This window comes from Pholcus phalangioides, unplaced genomic scaffold, assembly GCF_987345545.1.
Source record: "Pholcus phalangioides strain wild (caught in Gottingen) unplaced genomic scaffold, Ppha-v1.0 ptg000012l_1, whole genome shotgun sequence".
Taxonomy (NCBI): Eukaryota; Metazoa; Arthropoda; class Arachnida; order Araneae; family Pholcidae; genus Pholcus; species Pholcus phalangioides.
In genome coordinates, this window is record NW_028301605.1 from 8,251,828 (window position 1) to 8,273,951 (window position 22,124).

At 37.2% G+C, this 22,124-nt stretch overlaps 1 protein-coding gene across 3 annotated transcripts in view; it reads right to left on the reverse strand.

Annotated features, from left to right (window-relative positions):
• Nucleotides 1–3,983, reverse strand: part of promL (prominin-like) — a 77,973-nt gene extending 73,990 nt beyond the window's left edge. The window contains exon 1 of one of the 3 annotated variants that reach the window (XM_089240138.1): nt 3,722–3,983. The gene's annotated coding sequence lies outside the window, so the exon portion shown is untranslated. The remainder of the gene's footprint in view (nt 1–3,721) is intronic. The other 2 variants (XM_089240136.1, XM_089240140.1) reach the window with 2 other exon arrangements.
• Nucleotides 3,984–22,124: the final 18,141 nt, after the last annotated feature.

Here is a 22,124-nt window from a genome sequence, read left to right on the forward strand (position 1 = left end):
AACTTGAAAAATACAACTAATAAACGTACCGGTTATATTCGCGCAAATGCAACCAATACTCTTACTGGCTGCATTTTTAGTTTTATAAAAGAACTTTTATGAAACTTTTATAATGTAATGCCGGCCTTTACACTTAAGTAGTACAAACTATACACTTACTTAAAAGTTTGATAAAAATTGTTTTATAAAACTTGAAAAATGTAACCAATAAGCATATCTGTTACATTTGAGGGAACTTCACTAATCCGCCTATTGGTTATATTTTTCAAGTTTTATAAACGAACTTTTATCAAACTTTTATAATGTAATCCCGGCTTAAGATTCGAATTCCGATGGCATTTTCGATGTGTAACGAAAAGATATTCATTAGTGAGATCTTGTGAGACGGATTTGAACGCGTTTCTTCCTTGCAGGGTATATTTGTTTCATCTACATCAGTGATTCCCAACGTGGGCGATAGAATGTTCCAGGTGGGCGGTAGAATCTACGGGTATAGCATAGGACTCTATGGGTTAGATTGCGTTGGGGGGGGGGGGGCGCTGGGAGAAAAAAATTTCTGAAGGGGGCGATGGGACAAAAAAGGTTGGGAAACTATGATCAACATCAATAAATCCATTGAATTTTGTTATTTTAATAATGTCATCTCTAATTTTCACGCCCATTTTTCAGGATTGATATCAAACTTCAGACAAAATTTTTCCGGTCGAAATTTCAGAAATTAACTTTTCAAAATCGCGTTATAGTGAAATCGCTTAAAGCGAGGGGATACCCGTGTTTCAATGCGGTTTGCGAAAAAAGTTATCACGAAGTGGGATTTATTTTTTTCTTTTGAATGCAGAAAAAACAATTTGTTCAAATTTTTGTCGATAGAAGGTCAGGGAAAGCCAGTCCCATAGAAGCAGGAGTGATTGAACCTTTCTTCAATCTCTTCTGTGCCCGAAGCATTCAAAAATCTTCAGTCGGTGATTCGTTGCTGAGGTACAACAGTTTCATTAATAGTGCTTTATCCACCAATGCCAACATCACAATGAAACCTTATGTGAGCTGCAGAAACAAGAAACTCAGAAACGAGTTGTTAATCGTAAATTCTTTATTTTATATAGAACTCTGATTTTCATATTTCCAGTAATTTGCTTCCGTACGACACCTATCAACTAAAATCTGAACTATATTTTTTTTCCTATACCAAAAAAAAAATTCCCCTTCGGGAATGACTTTTCCAGCAAACAACATTCAAATAATACCTCAATTCCTTCAGTTTTTATGAATTTTTAAACTATTTACGAATTTATGTGACACCCTGTACTATATTCTCTGTGTTGAGTAGTATAACTAGCCAGTAGCGCATCCAGGACAACGTGTCAGGAAAGGTGACTTTTCGAGATTTGTTGGATCGTCCCGTATTTTACTTGCAAGACCCGTTTTTCCCATATATTGCACCTCTCTGGATCCGTTACTTTTTATACTGACAAAGCATTTGCTGCTGGGAACCACGAGAAAGCCCAACTACAATGCCCAAAGTCAGGGGATTTTCGACATTTTTCAGCTGTGACCCAAAATCTACAAATGTTCTACGTGACCCATGAGTGGATTTCAAAGTGGAATCAGTGAGGGGTAATTCGTGCATTTGTAACAGGATCTGTACGACTCATCTTGGAAGCCTTCGCCTTGGGTCACAATTCTGAGTAGATCAAAAATGTTTAATTTCGGATGTGTCGAAACTTTATAAATGTTCAATATGTTCTCATTGCCACAACAGCCGGCTTGGTCAGCCGGAGCAAGCACACATTTTGGCGCGCTCCCTTGGAATCATGATTTTTTGAAAGTATGTAAATCGGTAGACACACCTCTAACTAAATAGGGAAAGGGCAGAACATCACTCACGGGTACTGTGACAACTGTGAAATGACCAAATGAGAAAAGCACGCGAAAATTTGGCCACTAGGAGAAATCTGGCTTCAATTGCCCCAGACAGTTCGTACCTCTTTAAAACAGTGGGTTTTCAACCGGTGACATGCGTATTCCTGGGGTTTCTTGAGAGGCCATACAAGGGTACGCGATAATCAGTCAGCAACAGTGGGAAAAATATTTCAAGGAATAAACGCAAGCTCTTCATGCATATCAATGAGTTTGCACTCTTTTTATGCGTGCCGGGATTACATACGCTTTTTTATGTCTGCCTGTAAGGGGTACACATGCCGCTTTGCACCGATCCAAAATGGTTCGCAGGTCTCCCAATTATTTCCAGGAGGTATTCGTAGCATAACAGGTTGATAACCACTGCTTTGGAAGGCTGATCCAACCCACCTGCGCCACAGGTTGCCACGAGAATTCGCATTTGTGAATTCTTAATTTACGTATTCGAATATTTAGTTTGAAAAGTTTTGAGATATAAATACGAATTATCTGGTTGGCTTGTAACCAAGTTTTATGCGTTAATGAACCCTGGGCGAATCGTATGATCCCTAGGGTTAATATCGGAATGAAATTTGTTTGCGTATCCGTCTTCCGTAGTATGTGTCTTTATTAAATTTAAATTTCAACAATTAAAAAAAATCATATTTGCATGCTATGTCCCATAGGCGCAGGGCCGTTTTAAGAGCATTATTGGCCCCCGGGCCAAGGGATTTTTCTGAGGCCCTTACGTGGCAAATTCTCGAAAATTTCAACCGGTTCTCATTTTCGTGAGGACCCTCCTTTTCTTGAGGTGCGGCCCCATCCGTTAAGCCGGCACCACATAAGTTGCCGGAACCTGGGGCTCAAGCTATTGGTCTCCCCCCCCCCCCAATTACTCATGAATATACAATTCAACGTAACCAGGGCCTCTTTCTCACATGGACAAGCCCACGCCCCACAAATTTTTGGGGCCCATTCGGATGCCAAAATTGGCATCTCCTTTAAATATCTTATAATTCTTAATAAAAATATTTAAAAACATTTTTTGTTGTCTTGAGGGGATCACGGAGCCCTCCATGCCCTTTCGCCTGCATACGCTTCTGCCTCAAAAAAAAAAAAAAAATTGCTATATAAAGGGCCCTAAAAAGTTGTGTTTGCCTAAGGCCCGAACTTATAAGAAACAGGCACTGAGCGCAACGCAATCTCCCCCTGTTATGTACGTGCATGAGAACCGTATTCACGGGACAAGAAACTTTAGGACCTCCCTCAATGCTTTTTTCATGTTGATGCATAGGCGGAGATAGACTTGGAAGTCTGGGGGGGGCACGGTCATTATTGCTGGGAGGGGGGGGGCAAGATGTCAATTCGTATATACATTAGATCAGTCTACTCCACCTTTGATGCCCCCCCCCCCCCCGTATTTCCACCGCCCATGTGTTGGTGCCTCTGCACGATAGCAGGCTGATAAGGCTTGGGACGGGTAATATTCAATATATATATATATTTAACTATAAATCTAAAGGAGGTGTGAAAAATCCTCGTCAGTGGTGACGGCCTAGGGACCTCCAGGATTTCGGGGGGGGGGGGGACTCTGAAATCATTCATATGTTTAATTGACATTGACTCCGATCAATTATTCCAATCCGGTCTTTTGGCGAGGAATTTTTATTAATTGCATTTTTAATTGGGTTGCTTTATTTTTGAAATGTATGACATCCATATTTTTATGAGCATTGAGCATCTTTTTCTCAGCCACCTCGTTGGGCATTTTGCCTGTTGTGGCGTTGTATTTGTATAAATTATGTATAAAAAAATCATCTCTTACCTTAATTGTGAACAATGAAAATCCAACTTCAATGGGTTTTTTTCTTTTTCGAATCTTTGCTCACTTTTATAACTTTAAATGAAATTCAAAAATTGGCGTGTTTTTCTTGTTTCCAGTTTGAAAAAAAGTTCACATCGCTCACAATCAAAGTTTATCCAATGGCAAGTGTCCGATATCATCAAGTGAGAGAGAGAGAGAGAGAAAGGAAGATTTTTTCCACGCGTGTTTTGCTTTCAACAGCTAAGTCGAGACTGCATGTCGTCGTCTGCTTGCGGCAGGCAGGCCGGAGAAACAGCTGACAGCGTTTTGGCTGACTTTTGACTCTGTAACTTGTTTGTAACCCTTTCCTCAGCCAAACAAGACATATGAGACGCGAGAGAGAGAAAAGCAACCGCTGGCTTCAGAATCGATCATGTTTGGCGTGTTATGGTTGGATTGGCAATAATTTTTTTTTCCATTTGGCCGAAAGAAATTGATGATTGGAAAAATCTCATTTTACAATTGATTATTATTTTAATAATGTGATCAGTACGTATTCACAAGAGATCGTTGCGATCTGTCCAGAGAATTTATTAGTAGACATCCATGACCGAAGCGGGACTCGAACCCAAACCTGCACACCACAGTCAGAAGTTAGCTCCCTAACCACTGGACTGCCAGGCGGCAAATCAGTACGTATTTCCCAGAACAGAATTATTCATTTTTTCATAGTATTCGGCTGTTTTAGTATTTGGGAAAATGCCGTTCTGCCGAGTATACTAAGAAAGCTCACTTTGAAATTTTTCAATGGTGAGTTAATTCATTACACTAGACAACAATGCAATTGCGTCCGACATGAAAATATACAACAGGGGTGACTAACTTCTCACTATTCAAGGGCCAACATAATGGGCAGCTGCGACGTTGCGGGCAGCACTGGCGACAACACTCCGATGTATTAGTCGCACCCGTAAAATTACCCAGAAAACTCGCAGATTTGTGTCAGCTATTTAATATGGATGGAAAATTAGCAATTCAGTCGTTAAAATTTTACTCTGGGCTCCACTTCTTCATACACTGATCCCCGCACCCTCTCGGTTCCCAGCTGGTACATGCAATGCATCAAAAATTACTGTTTCGCAAATTATCACATCCTATTATATCCATAGTTTGAATTTTACAAACAAAACATTTTTTTGCAATTATTTTTATCCCTCATTCCTGATTTGCAACCGGTGGGGGAGGGGGTGTCGCAGGAGTCGAATAGATGCTCAAGGAATTGATTCACACACCGGTAGCCTTCGAGAGAAGTTTTATTTGTGGTGGAAAGCGTGCCAAAAGCTAGTCGTGTGGATAGTACTGACTATCCGGAATGAGTAAACATGATGGTACCAAAATAAAATGGAACAGCTTCGTATGGACCAGGCAAGCTACCTGTAGATGTGAAAGGATGCATACATGCATCATTTTACCTGGTGCTTCTGTGTGTCCATGAGATTAACGGTACCAGATTTGCGATACATGTATTCTTATAGCTTACCTTCTTGGAACAGAGTGTATGTATTTTGGTTTGAGAAAGTATTAGTCTGTGCTTTAACCTGGATTACCACCAACCCACTATGTCGAAATTTAGAGATGACTGATTCTCTGTTTTCGACACAAAAAAGTCATCGTGTCTGGGTGTGAAACTCTCGTGTTCAACGACACAATATGAATCCGACCATCCCATATGACATACAAATTTTTTGCTCTTTGGGATAATTATTGGGAGGTCTGCGTAGCCTAGTCGATTGTGATTTCGAGGTGTCATTAGGAGTTGGCATCAACTTCGAAAAAGTTTCATCACTGTGAGCAGAACGTCAAATATGCATTCAGATTCAGCTACAAATTCAGAGGTCACAAAAAAGGCAACTTGCCCAATGATTTGACGGAAAGTAATGGAGTAAAAAAGCCCCATGACAAATTTTAAGGGCAACGTGTGTGACGAAAAGTCAGTGTGATGAGAACATAGCTAATTATTAAAGCCCAGAAGTAAAGATACTAAAAATGGCCAATATAGGCAGGCAAAAAGACACTAAAAATGCCTAAAATAGGCATTAAAAAGACATTTGCGGAAAAAAGAAAAGTAACTAAAAACTGCTATATTATGGGTCCTTAACTGGCTAAAAACTGACTGCACTCACTGAATCCATTGTTTCATTAATAGATAACAATAATTGGCGTGTAAAAAAGTATAGAAAGTATATATATATATATATGTACGGGGTGATTATAAAAAAACTATCCCGACATATGGGCCCCTAACTGTCATACCATTCACAGAAACTGAATTAAATTTTGGCATAAGATATTTTGAGGTATGCGCTCAAGAATGATATGGAAAACAACAGTGTCACTCTAACAGTTACGGTTACAGTGAGAAAATTTCGAAAACATCAAATGGCAACACCAAGTTTTTTGTATTGGAATGTGATCTCCATTGTGAAAAACCCTAAATAGCGTTCGAACGGCAACTGTAGCATGAAAATCACCGGCGGTAGATAGGCTAAAAGTGAGGACAACCAATAAGGACAGAGAAGCAGCATAAAATAAAGCATTTTATTGTGTTTCACAAATTTCCCACATGACCTTGTGGAGGACTAATCAGACTGGGAAACTAATCAGCCGAAGAAACGGTGTGACGAATGAAACGAACATTAATGCTCTGGTGCACGGCAAAGTCCTTTTTACTTTTTCCTTGCCTAGCTCCGGGGATTTTCGTGCTACAGGTGCCATTCCAACGCTATTTAGTGTTTTTCAGTATGGAGATCGCATTCCAATACAAAAAACTTGGTGTTGCCATTTGATATTTACCAAATTTTCTCACTGTAACCGTAACTGTTAGAGTGACACTGTTGTTTTCCATATCATTCTTGAGCGCATACCTCAAAATACCTTATGCCAAAATTTCATTCAGTTTCTGTGAATGGTATGATAGTTAGGGACCCATATGTCGGGATAGTTTTTTTATAATCACCCTGTATATATATATATATATATATATATATATATATATATAGGAAAATAGTACAAATAGAAAGTATGCCACGTCGATGGAAATGGTATAAGAAATTTACAATTCGTAATTATCAGGTTTATTATCACGAGTCAGAAGACAATCTCGAGACAAATAATACAGTAGATTCTGTTATAACGTTTCTTCAAAAAAACGATCATGAAAAAACGTTTTAAATGGGAAATTTCGATGAGTATCAGTGAAATTTAGAACCACAAAAATAAGTCGCACTAAGCGGGAAAACATATAGTGGGAATGTTGCAAGCGGGATCCACTATATACAGTGGCTCTAAAAGAAAAGCGGTGCGAAGTCTTGTTGGAAAATCCTCCAAGTAGAAATCAGTGCTTCTCGTCAATCTGAACATATCAGCGTTAGAGATTGGGAATATAAATATTATATGTAAAATTTATGTATCGAATGAAGCGACCGAAAAAATATACGCCCGGTAAACATTAAAATGCCTGGACAAAATACCCATCCAGCCCTGTTTCCTATATTCACAAAACGTAATAAATAAACGCTCTAGAAATACATTAAAAAGGCCAAATTTTTTTAATGCTTTTTATGGTTCAGGCTCTCGAAAGCAGACGAATCATCGTATTAACTGATATTTCACTGTATCCGATTATTTTATAAATGTGAACAACTTATCAAAATAATTAATTATTTTGTAAATTATGAAAATATTGATTTTTTTCGGAAAAAAACAACAAAACGATAGAATTCATGACCAAATCTTATACGCGTAAATCAGAAAGTAATATTCAAAGTCAAAGATAGATGGCGCTGAAAGCAAAACTAATTTATTTAGGCGCGCACAAAATCGAAACTTAAACTGACTCGAAATGAAACAAAATTTGCCCCACTGACCAAAATAAAAATTATACTAACCAATATTTGACTGCAGTAAATTATCTATAATTCAGTATAACTGTATACAATTTTATTAAAGAGTAATAGCTTAAAACTTATTATTAATGAACATTATAGAAATATGTTTATCTCTCCTTGTAAAGAAATTTAATATGTTTATATAATACAGTGAAGCTTCGGTTAACGAGCAATTCACATAACGAGCAAAAGTTTTGAACAAATTTTGACTCGGTTATCGAGCGATGGTGCATTACGAGCAAAAATTTGCCCTTTTTTTTAATTTAATTTCGCGTTATAACAACTGAGCTGATGGTTTTTGCTTTCGGTCACACACACGTGTTATGGAATTTAGGGTAATATTCTCCCCTACGGTCTCCGGTAAGCGTTCCTCAGTCGGAAATTGAACACACGGGCGAGTGTGAATATTTACGATAGGAAACTAGATGTAGCATAGAAGCGATGCTTATGTGCACTTGAAGTTTTCTTTTTAAATTCTGCTTGGAAAAAACTGTGGGATGATTACATTATTGAATGTGATTTTGATGGGGGGGGGGGGGGCTAGCTCATGAACAAGTGCCACCACTTGTTCACGAGATTTTGTGTTTGGGGGAAGACCATGGACTGGAGGTGCATGAGGATGGCATTCAAAAACTAGTGGGGAAAAATGTCTAGACGTTTGACGGTTGATGAAATGATGGATCTCTTTTTCACGCACCAGCAAGAGTTCATGGACGGTATATCGTCTAAGGCAGACAGTAGTAAAGAGGAGTCCCTCTCACATAAAGTGAGATTTGAGAGATGCGTAGAATTTGGGAATCTGAGCAAAACTCTGTAGAAAAGAACCGCCCAAACATAGGCGGAGATAGACTTGGAAGTCGGGGGGGGGGGGCACGTTCATTATTGCTGGGGGGCATGATGATTATGATGTCAGTTCATATATACATATATACATTAGATCAGCCGACTCCACCTTATGACGCTGCCCCCCCCCCCCCCGTATCTCCGCTCATACGCACAAATAAAGCTGTAGCAATGTGCAAGCAACGAATCTCTCCAATGAACACTGCGACTTACGATTTCCCAGAAATCCTAAAAAAGAGGCAGAAGCAAGTGTCGTTGGATAAGGTTCTTTTTAAAAGTTGCGCAAAAAAGTTAGCAAACAACAGTGAGCCTGTAAATCGTTCTAAACAACAGTCCTCCTCTTTCTCGCCGTTTAGAGTAAATTAATTTGTAAATATTATCGTAGTGTATGTTTATTTATGGCGTTATTTACCATTACGTAGATTTTATTGCATTATGTATAATTATTGATTGAATGCCGTTTTTATTAGTCATTTTTATGTGAATGACTAATTGTGGAACGAATTATCCGAGTTTCCATTATTTCATATTGGGAAGATTGATTCGAATAACGAACTATTCGGATAACGAACACGTTGGAGGAACGAATTAAGCTCGTTAACCGAAGTTCCACTGTATTCATTAATTCAGAATTTGATGTTTTAAGTCAACAGCAAAGGACGCTATTAAAAGTACTTTTCCCTGGCAGGCGAATCGGCTCTTTCGATGTATTAACCAAATTAAACATAATATTTTACATATGACTAGCTATGATACCCGGCGCTGCACGGGTTATCTTCAATTACTGAGAGGATTGAAAAAGTGGCAGACCATTATAAAGGAATAAACTATTATTTATAATACGGGCAGCATTAAAGAAATGACGAACTATTGTGAAAGCATACGCACACGTCTAAAAAGCATTGTTAGGGAACCATGGTAAGCAAAGTAAACATTTTGAAAGTCAATATTGAGGGGCCCGACGGTATTTCTGCCCAATTGCTGCCATTTGCCTTGCTATGACGAACTTTTAAGCAACTGACTACGTGCGGGACACTTTTTTTGAAAACACAGTGATTTTCACAAAACAAGTGGGGTTTGAATAAAAGTACTGTATGAAGTAAAGAAATCCAGTGAAATTTCTGAAATACCTCTAAAACTTTCTGAGATATTCTAAATTATGTCCTCAAAATTGGCTCATTTTTAGTACTTACGCCAAATATTGTACACTATAAACCACACAATTTACTTGAATAATTTTAATCATGTATGTTTCTGTGTTGTATGTTTCACTGTTGTCTGTGCAATGAACTAAAAGTTTTAAGATACATAAGATATTCTCTGAGATATGGCAGTTTTCGTGAAACAATACGTGAATTTTCACAAAAAAAATTAAATTTTTGTCATTCAGCTGTAAAATACTGAATTCTAAACATATGGTCAAGATCCTAGTTCATTGCACAGCTAACGTTATCTGGAACACTGTTGAGTAATTTCATGAGAATATCTTGCATAGTGTTTGAGAAATTAGGTTTCGCGTGAAATAAAGTAACGAAAAAAATGAATCCTCAAAAAACGCGTTTGAAAATTGTTTGTTGCGTTCACAAGAATAAAATAGTTTTGAATTCTGTGTAAAACATTCTTTCAAATGAATTTATAAAACCATTTTCGACAATTTTCGAAAAAAATCGTCCTTTGAACGCAGTCAGTTGCCTTAAAGTAGCCAATCCGGGTCCATCCGGGTCTTGTTTCGTTGGTATGCAAAATTTGGCAACGATCGGTCTAAAACTGTAGATTTGTATAGAGAGAACAGACACACACACACACAGACGTACAGACAAAAAATCAATTTTATAGATTACTAGTTACTTAAATAATGTTTGTTTGAGAAGTTTTGAAATCCCCTCCTTCCCCCAATTCCATCACCTACAATGAAAGAAATCAGAGTGTGGTGGCTATAGACTTGTTACGGGAACATGTGTTTCAAATTCAAACCCTGCCATCTGGAGTGAAATCAACAGAGTCACTTAATGCAATGGTTGAAAATTCTTGTGAAGAGCTCTCAATGCTGAAAACATCTAAGTTCTACAGAATATAGCCATCAAAATTCATGAATAAAAACCGTGAATCGGAAAACAATATCGAAATAAGAATTTACAACAGGAAAAATCAAAAAAAGGCATTTTTACAACAACAACAAAAAAGTTTGAAAATAGTCAAAAAGCAAAGCAAAAAAACAACATTTATGGCATTTCTCCTGAAATTCCGAGTTCTACTAATTACTATCGTCACTAGAAATAATGAATGGAAATATTCTGTTGAACAGGTCTGCTTTGCGAAATGATGACTAAAATAATGATTAGAAAATAATCAATTTAATACACACTAATATTACTTAGTGGCCGTCTACACAAAATTACCTCATGGGCCGCGGGCCAACTGTTGACCACCCCCTAATATACAATACGTGAATATCACCATGAAAAAGTTTTATTGGCTCTCGTTATGGACATATTACTATCTTAAATGTTGAAAAAGTGCTGTCTGAGCGTTATTACTGGACAACAATGAAATTGCGCACGTTATGGAAAATATACACTTCCGAATCATATGACCTGCTAAACACGGATATCACCAGGGAAAAAGTTTACAGCAACTCTCATTTTGGAGATATTGCCCTGTTAACAGTTGAAAAGTGCTCTGCGATCGTCATTATAATAGAACACGTAACCCAAAACTCATCGGTCAACCTGTAAGCTATTATGTAGGACAATTCCCATGGACGAAAGATTGGAAGATTTTTAATCACGACCGTAAATGAACAATCGGCAACAATGACAGTTAATGAGGTGTTAGAAAAAAAAGAAGTGGGTATAAGATGTAGGAGATATAAAGACAATCATTCATCTTGACATCAGGGAAACGAAACACCCATTTAATTAAAAGTATTTGTATAAATCATTCATGTAGCCAATTCCGAGACAATAAAGAAATAGGCAACAACATCCTCGAGGCCAACTAGAGAACAACAACACATGCGAGGTCCTAAAAAGTGTCACGGGGTATGGCATGATGACGATGATAATAATGTGTAACACGAAATCAAGTCAGGCATCTCTTCCTGAATGGTGGTAGTTAGTAGCAGAGGGCACGTGACCACCATATCGGTTGGTCGAACTCTGAAGGACGAGACATCTAAGACAGCCTTGCCATTAACTCTTTAATGCGGAACAGCATCTTGAACAACAGTAACGCCGCCGCCGCCGCCATCTTTAGCGATGCGTTCACACAGAAAAAATCTCACACTTCCCTCTTTTATTTATTTTTTGATGGCGATGGTTTCGCTCTCTCGAGAAGAACATCCATATTTCCTTGACTTCTTCGGTAAGGGTAATATTTCTTCTACCTCCTTGCCTTGTTCCATCTACAAACAACTCTTTTACGGCAAAGATATTTTAGGATGTGACATGCGTACGCATCGTCAGAAGCGCGACGCGTTACGCATTTTTGATGAGCAAGGACGCGTCCTTCCGCAGGAAGATAGTAATGATCTTATAGATGTCGAAAATCTGGAAGACTCAGGTCACTTGGGCCCACTCAATAAACTCTGTGACGGTACTGAGTTATCTCAATAACTTTATAGGTGCCAGATTCGCGGTACTTGAGGCCCCCAATAATTTTTGTGAGTGAGGGGCTTAACGACCACCAAAAAATTCATGAATATACAGTGGTGTGCACCTCACTTTTTCTCCTCGTACTACTACTACTTCACCGAACACCAACTCCGATCATGTCACCATACCACAATTTACTACCGATAGAGATGGGTCGGAAATGAAGGTGCCATCTATCGGTGGTCTTCAGGTTCGTCGGGAAAGAACTTGTTATCCAAATTCCTTCCCCAGAATCAAACCCGCAGACCTGACACGAACCTTCATAGTTTCTCCTTCCAGAGCTGTTTTTCGGTGCGTCTTTTTCATATTATCCTGGAGCAAGCTGAGCCGTGGTTGAAGAAGTATTTGCCTTGCCGGCTTAAAGCGTGTAAAAATGAGTGTGTGTATGTGTGGGGGGGGGAGGGTGCAGGATACACAAAGACTCTTATGAATGAAGAGATGTTTCAGAACAAAAAAAGTATTTTCTACAGGAAAGAAAAATAATCCCTGAAACCTGAAAAGAGGAGGACAAAAGGGTGAATTTTCTAAAACGTATATTTTACCATACACCAACTCCGGTCATATCGCCATACTGTAATTTACTAACGATAGAGTTGGGTCAGAAATGAAGGCGCCATCTATCGGTGGTCACCTCAGGTTCGGCAGGAAAGAACTTGTTATCTATGTCCTTTCCCTAGGATCGGACCTGACGGAAACCTTCATGGTAATAGACTAGCATCTTACGCACGACGCGACTCGGGGAGGCTGTTCCCCTCGTACTGGCAACCGTACGCCCTAATGTTTTCCGCGTGCCAACTCTGAATAACTAGTAGGGAATGAAACGCAAGTCCCACCTTCGTCCACGGACGCAACCCGAAAATACGGGACGCCTGGAAATGCTGTGTCTTCCTTTAAGTCGAATTGAATAACAAAAACTAAAATTATCAAATTAAAAAAAAATTAATTATGAATTCAGATTAAAATTGAAATAATCAACTAAAATGATTAACTACAAAATTCCATTACCAATATTAAAGTTATCAGTTGACTTATTAAAAAAATTAATCAGTCAAATTTAAAGGATTGCAATTATAAAGACTAAATTTAAATTTTAAAAATTAAATCAACCAACATTGTCAATGAAATTTGAAAAAATCGAATCAATCAACAAAATCGATGAAATTCAAAAAATTAAATCAATCAACACAATCGATAAAGTTTTAAAAAATTAAATTAGTCAGTATTTATCGATGAAGTTTAACAAATTGAATCATTCAATATTATCCATGAAATTTAAAAAATCAAATCAATCAACATAATTGATAAAATTTAGGAAATTGAATCAATCAATATTATCGATGAAATACAAAAAAAACTAAATAAATGAAAATTACCGATGAAATTAAAAAATAAATCGAAATTATGAACCAGGTTTTAAAAAATTAAACCAGAGAATTGTTGACCAAAATTTAAAATAATCATCTAAAATTACAAAAATTAAAATAATTTTTAGAAGTGTGAAATATTACTAGAATCAGTATAATGCTTGCAAGAATGATATGCAAATTTCAGGAAGCCACCAGATGATGCCGATAGTACGTCACAATGACGAGAGTGTAAGAGAGGGGTATATAAGGAATGGTGGCAAAGAAGTAAAATTGTTCACAAGAGTTCTGTAAGGCGCTCAGTGCCATAAGCGAATAGTTATGACACAGGGGACGCATGTGGATGATTTTTTACGTGGAAGAATTATCGGATGGAAGTATCCGAGGAACTTGGAATGGCCCAAAGTGTCATCTCTAGGCTTTGGCAACGATTCCAAGATAACGGAAATGTCAGTAGACGTTACAGTACAGGTCGCCCCCGAGTTACAACGCCGAATGAAGACCGGTATTTGGCAGTAACTGCCAAAAGAAGCAGACGAAGCACAGCATCCGACCTGTCTCGTCAGCTATCTGCAGCCACGGGTACCACAGTTTCAAGACAAACCGTGTACAGACGTTCGGGAGATATTGGTCTATATTCTCGCAGGCCTGTCAGATGTGTTCCGCTCACGGCAACTCACTGTGAGTAGAGAACATGCAATGTGGACATCGTCACAGTGGGCTTGTGTGATGTTTTCCGACGAGTCCAGGTTTAGCTTGCAGTCTGATTCACGTCGGACTTTCATATGGAGAACGCCAGGTACCCGTTACCACCAAGACAACATCATTGAACGACACCGTTACGGTGGTGCAGCATTGCTCGTTTGGGATGGAATTACACTGGGTTCCAGAACAGATCTGCATGTTCAAACCGGAACCATGAAAGCCCAAATTTATCGGGACATCATTCTGGAACAACATGTACGTTTGTTTAGGGGTGCCATGGGCGCAGAATTTGTGTTTATGGATGACAACGCCCGTCCTCACCGAGCAAAAATCGCAAACGAATGCCTTGAATCTGAGGATATGACACGTATGGAATGGCCAGCATTCTCACCTGACTTGAATCCGATAGAGCATGTGTGGAACATGCTTGACCGACGAGTTGCAGCCCGTCAACCACCTCCTACATGTGTACCGGAACTTCGGAGAGCATTGCTCGCTGAGTGGAGTGATCTTCCCCAAGATCAGATCGATAATTTGATACTCAGCATGCCTAGGCGTTGTACGGACTGTATTTCATCGCATGGGAGACATACAATGTATTAACCATCATACCAACCATGTAATAGTAAGTTTTTGTAAAGGAGATATTTTTTACAATTGCTCCAGGGAGCAAAAATCGTAGTTTTTATGAATGGTATCATACATACACCATCGTTTTTGTTCTTTATCTTTTGTTTAGTAAATGGGCTTTATGAATAAGTAACGTTTGTTTTGTTTCTGAACCTTCATTTGCCGGAGCTGGCATTATCCTCAATTTATGGACATGAGTGTATATCCTAAAAAATTGACAAATTATTTTATTTTTGTTCATTCGTTTAATTAAAAAACATCTTAAATAAATAAATAATACATGAAAAAAAAATCAAATTTTTTTTTTATCTGTATATTCACAAGTTCCATGTGAATGAATAGTTCATTGGCAAACGCAGGTCAAAGACTCAAAGGTCCAAAGGATCCAAATAAAAGAAATAATAGTGAGAGAGGTCTTAGGAGTTCAACACCATGATATAACACTTTTTTTTTTTTAAATCCCATGATTCGTAACTCGGATCAAATCACAGATTACATTATGCAGACACTGATCCATTCTATATCTTATCAGCTATTCTATCATCGCGTTATTTTTTTTTCTCGCAGGATCAGAAAGAGAAATTCAGGCTCTTGTATTGGAAACGAGGTGACAAGTGGTTGATGATTTGGAGGTATTTTTTTTTTAATCTGATGTAAATATAGTAAACACCATCTGGTGGATTGGAGGATTAAAAAGAGAAACCGCTACAAGTGTAGAATGATTTATTGGCTGTGTAGGAAATCTTTGTATGGAATCGCAGTAGCTAATGATCTGATAAGTGAATGGTCCCTGATGCGATCATTTACGAAAATGAAGAGATGTTATGTGTTTCTTGTTTGTTTTTTTTCAGTGAAAGCAAAGTCCTTGTGGAAATGGATTGTCTGTCCTGAGGAAGCTTGAAGTAATCCGTAATTGGTCGCGATGAGTGAAGAACTCGAATCGACCAAAGCTGAATTCACATTCATTTTGAAATTATTTCTTTCATTCATTCCGAAATAATTTCTTCTGTTAAATCTGAAACAATATCTTTTGTTAATTTTGAAATTATTTGTAATTAATTCTGAACTCTTGTTATACTGTAAAGGAATTAGCAAAGTTAAATAATAGTATCGTTCGAGAGATAATGGTATGAAAGGATGGACTTTGAAATTATGTATTTCAAAGCCATACCAGCCAGGTGTTATCCAGGCGTTAGAAGTTAAGAGTCCCAAAGAATATGGATCATGAAAGAAACCTATGAATTTGGCGCGTAGCACGTAAGGAATACAGAATCGAAGAAGTAGTATAAAAAGTAGCGATAAACAGATCTATAAATATGGGGACTGAAATGAATCGTATAAAGGGTGCAGGGCATTATGAAAGAGATCGGTATAAGTTGTATGTTGGTGAAATGAAAAAAAAATGAAACAATATATGAATAGGATCGCCCGTTAACAATAATGTCGCACCTTTAACAATTCATTTCAGTCCCCATATTTATAGATCTGTTTATCGCTACTTTTTATACTACTTCTTCGATTCTGTATTCCTTACGTGCTACGCGCCAAATTTATAGGTTTCTTTCATGATCCATATTCTTTGGGACTCTAACTCATCTATCCTGTAATTGTTTATTTCGTTATTTCTGAAATTTTTTTTTATTCTGAAATAATTATTTTTTTTATTCTGAAATAAATTTTTTTTTATTCTGAAATAATTTCTTTTGCTTATTCGGAAATTGCTTTCCTCGTGAATTCTGAAACAGTGTCTGAATTCTCACCCATTCTGAAATTATTTCTTTCGTTAATTCCAAAATTATATATGTTTCTTGTTAATTCTATTTCTTTGGTTCTGGAGTTATTTCTTTTTGCTAATTCTGAAATTATTTCTTTTTGCCAATTCTGAAATTATTTCTTTTTGCCAATTCTGAAATTATTTCTTTTTGCCAATTCTGAAATTATTTCTTTCATTGGAATTCTGAAATTATTTCTTTCATTGGTATTCTGAAATTATTTCTTTCATTGGAATTCTGAAATTATTTCTTTCATTGGTATTCTGAAATTATTTCTTTCATTGGTATTCTGAAATTATTTCTTTTTGCCAATTCTGAAATTATTTCTTTCATTGGAATTCTGAAATTATTTCTTTCATTGGAATTCTGAAATTATTTCTTTCATTGGAATTCTGAAATTATTTCTTTCATTGGAATTCTGAAATTATTTCTTTCATTGGAATTCTGAAATTATTTCTTTCATTGGAATTCTGAAATTATTTCTTTCATTGGAATTCTGAAATTATTTCTTTCATTGGAATTCTGAAATTATTTCTTTCATTGGAATTCTGAAATTATTTCTTTCATTTGAATTCTGAAATTTCTTTTTGCCAATTCTGAAATTATTTCTTTTTGCCAATTCTGAAATTATTTCTTTCATTGGAATTCTGAAATTATTTCTTTCATTGGAATTCTGAAATTATTTCTTTCATTGGAATTCTGAAATTATTTCTTTCATTGGAATTCTGAAATTATTTCTTTCATTGGAATTCTGAAATTATTTCTTTCATTGGAATTCTGAAATTATTTCTTTCATTGGAATTCTGAAACAATATATATTTTTGATTCTGAATTCCCACTCATTCTAAAATTATTTCTTTCTTGAATTATGAATTTCTTTCTTGAATTCTGGAAGTATTTATTTTGCTAATTCTGAAATTATTTCTGTCATCAATTCTGAATTCGCATCCATTACGAAGTTATTTCTTTCGTTAGTTCTGAAACCTTTTTATTATGTTAATTGTGAAATAATCTCTTTCGTTACTTCTGAAATAATTTATTTTTTAATAGTGAAATTATTTTCTTCATCAATTCTGAAATTATTTTCATCAATTCTGAAATTATTTTCTTCATCAATTCTGAAAGTATTTTCTTCATCAATTCTGAAATTATTTTCTTCATCAATTCTGAAATTATTTTCTTCATCAATTCTGAAATTATTTTCATTAATTCTGAAATTATTTTCATCAATTCTGAAATTATTTTCATCAATTCTGAAATTATTTTCTTCATTACTTAGGGAACAATTTCTGTCATTAGTATGAAATTACTTCTGTCATGAATTCACATCCATTATGAAATTATTTCTTTCGTTAATTCTGAAATCATTTCTTTCTTTAATTCTGAAATCATTTCTTTCTTTAATTCTGAAATCATTTCTTTCGTTAATTCTGAAATCATTTCTTTCTTTAATTCTGAAATCATTTCTTTCTTTAATTCTGAAATCATTTCTTTCTTTAATTCTGAAATCATTTCTTTCGTTAATTCTGAAATCATTTCTTTCATCAATCTTGAATTTTTGTTAATACTATAATCCATTTTTAAAATTGATTCTGGCATAATTTCCTTTATTTTTCTAAATTTCTCATTAATTTTTGTTCTGTGTGCTCACATACTGTATTTTGTTTCGTTATGTTTTCATTCTATGCATTTTTTGATGCTGCATTGATCACTCCCCTTCCCCCAATTTCCTTCTAAAATTGGGCTGAAGGGATCCCCAAAGCTCGTTTAAGACTGCACAGCTCGCAAGCACTGTGGTGTCTTCAACCTGTTCATGAACTAATTGTTATTCGCTGTTACCTTAAGAATCATATTTGACCGAGGATTTGCTTGAAATGCCATCAGTAATAGTAGTTCTATGCAGGGGTTCCTTAAGAAAAATTTCGATTTTGTAGCCGAAAATTTCGTCATATAACATTGCTTAAAAATATTTCGGATTAAGGTAATAGAATACAAGTTCCAAATTTGATTTGAGAGAGGGAGAGAGAAATGATTCTGAGCAAAGCTAACATTAGTGACTGAACCCCTACCTTAACCGGGATCGGAGATATTTGGTCGACCACTGAAGCTATGTTGTTTTGATTCCCCTCCCTATAAATTAAAGAGAACTGAGCATATTCCCCGTTTGAACGAGCAGAAATCAAGCTCAGCCATATGCGTAAGCTTGTAATGGGCCCAGGAGAGTAAGATTCCCCACCCCAATATTTTTAAGCCCTCTCAATATTTCGAATAACTTTACGCCTATGAGCTCAGCAAGAACCCACTGCACATAAGCGAGTTCTCAATCGCCTTAGGATCATGATTGCATGATCGTTATTATTTTGAATACTTGTTTTCATGTGTAATATGTTCCCATTCCCACTAAATACATTCACATACCATGATAAATGTCGAAAATTCTTCGGTGGGAAAGTGAATCCATTCATGTGATTCTCTCTCTTAAAAAAAAGAAAGCAAAGCATGGCTAAGCACCACGAATGTCGTTGGTCAGGTTCTCACACGAAATCACGTGATGTTGCATCTTTACGCCATCTTTTACGATGATGATAATGCCGAGTACACACACACGCATGCAAAGCTCTTTTACTTGGTTCGTTAACGACAGCCAAACATGTGTGATGTACTTCCTGAAGGGAATAAACAAATGTTAAATTCGGTAATTCGCCATAAATTTGTTATGTGGCATCCATCATGCTGCGAACGTATCGTTCTGCAACTTCAGGCATTGGGAAATGAGGTAGGCAATGAGGTCGCGCGAACGAAATCGAATTGGTCCATGGTCGGATGATCAGTGGATAGTGTCTTGGGAAATATTTGGGGTATTCTTATTAACTGCATGAGAAAATATACGATATTGGATGTTCTAATATCCAGTTTCTAAGTAATGACAAAATCCATCGCCTGCAATAAGAAATTTAGCCATTTCTTCACTAGGAGAGGCATTACAGGGACTATGTAATGCATATTTCGCGCTATAAGCTTTTATATCCTGAATTTATCCTGACCCATGAGAATAATACTGCGCAATGCACATCATCGTCTTGTCAGGGATCAGATAACTCAGCGGATGGATCATCGACGATTGAAAGCAAGTAATATGGAGTAGTGAGTTGCATTTCAACACACATCCTGTCGGCGCCGTTAAGGACTGAAAAATATGACGGCAGCTCCACTCGTTACTAGGTAGGTATCCATAATTAAGTCTTTGTAAGCACTAAGGACAGTCAAGTGTCAATCAGTGCCAATGCTCGTAAGACGAATCCTTCAGTATCTTCAGGACCAGGCTCAACTTTCAATATCTTCAGGACCAGACATAATCTTCAATACCTTCAGGACTAGACATAATCTTCAATACCTTCAGAACTAGACATAATCTTCAATACCTTCAGTACCAGACATAATCTTCAATACCTTCAGGACTAGACATAATCTTCAATACCTTCAGGACTAGACATAATCTTCAATATATCCAAAACCAGACTTACCCTTAGATATCTTCAATACTTGGGAGGCATCTTTTAATATCTTTTAAAAATTGCATCCTTCAATATCTTCAGGACCAGACATTGTCTTCAATATATTCAGGACCAGAAATTTTATCTTCAATATTTTCAAGACTAAACATTGCCTTTAAAATCTTCAGGACCAGACCTTGTCTTGAATATTTTCAGGACCAGTCATTGTCTTGAGTATCTTCAGGACCAGACATTATCTTTAATATCTCCAAAACCAGGGAGAGAAGCATCTATCAATAAATTCAATACTTCAGACGCATCTTTCAATTATCTTTAAAAAAACGCATCCTTTAATATCTTCATGACAATCTGGTTCCACAAACAAATGATAGAGACTTGTCAGCCTTCCCAAGTAAAAGCCATGGACCAAACACGCATTCTCCCACAACCTGCAGAATCCGCTGGTGTAAGAAAAAGGGAAGTATCGTGGCTTGGTCGGTGGCACTCGCTACTGGGTAGATATTGGTAAATAAGCCCTTGTACGTAGTAAGAAACGTCAATTGTCAATTCAATGCTCGTAAGACGTATCCTTTGATACCTTCAGCACCAGACGTAGTTCAGTATCTTCAGGGTCAGAGATATATCCTTCAATATCCTCAAGACCATACACATCCTTCAATATCTACAGTACCCCTTTAATACACATCCTTTAATACCTACAGTACCCCTTTAATACACATCCTTCTATACCTACAGTACCCCTTAAATACACATCCTTCAATACCTACAGTACCCCTTTAATACACATCCTTCTATACCTACAGTACCCCTTTAATACACATCCTTCAATACCTACAGTACCCCTTTAATACACATCCTTCAATACCTACAGTACCCCTTTAATACACATCCTTCAATACCTACAGTACCCCTTTAATACACATCCTTCAATACCTACAGTACCCCTTTAATACACATCCTTCAATACCTACAGTACCCCTTTAATACACATCCTTCAATACCTACAGTACCCCTTTAATACACATCCTTCAATACCTACAGTACCCCTTTAATACACATCCTTCAATACCTACAGTACCCCTTTAATACACATCCTTCAATACCTACAGTACCCCTTTAATACACATCCTTCAATACTTACAGGATCAGACGAAACCTGTCGTATCTTCTGGACAGAATTCATCCTTCAATACCTTCAGGAGCAAACACAATCTTCAATATATCTTCCGGGGACCAGAGAGATACATCCTTCAATATCTTCAGGGCCCGAGAGATACATCCTTCAATTTCTTCAGGACCAGACACAATCTGCAATATATCTTCCGGGGGACAGGAGAGATACATCCTTCAATATCTTCAGGGGGGACCAGAGAGATACATCCTTTAATATCTTCAGGACCAGAGAGATACATCCTTTAATATCTTCAGGACCAGAGAGATACACCCTTCAATTTCTTCAGGACCAGACATATCTTTCAATTCGTTCAGGACCAGACGCAGCTTTCGGTATCCTCAGGACCAGGTCTTTTGCCAGCTTTCCCAAATAAGAGCTATGGACACATTGTTCAAAACCGACATAACCACTGGCCAGGGCCGCAACTACATGCTTGTTCACCCGGGGCAAGTGCGCGTTTTGACGTCCCCCTTGCAATGTTGAAGGAGAGGTTTCAGAATGAGATTTGCACCCCGTCGGGTCCAGCGCCCGGGGCACAAGACCCACCTGCTCCCCCCCTCCCCAGTTGCGGCCCTTCAACTGGCGTACGCAAGGGAAGGTGAGAGGGGAATGGGTATATAGGTTTAAGGAGAGGCACTCGTTCCGTGCACGGGTATCCATAATTAAGTACCACCTTAGTGCATTCTGTTCAACAGTCTTCATCTCCCTATAGTTCCTAAAGAAATTTTTCAGACAGAATTGAGAAAACCTAATCTGTCAATCAACCAACCTTCTTCATATAAGAATGGCTATTGATACCAAATATAAATTATATACTATAC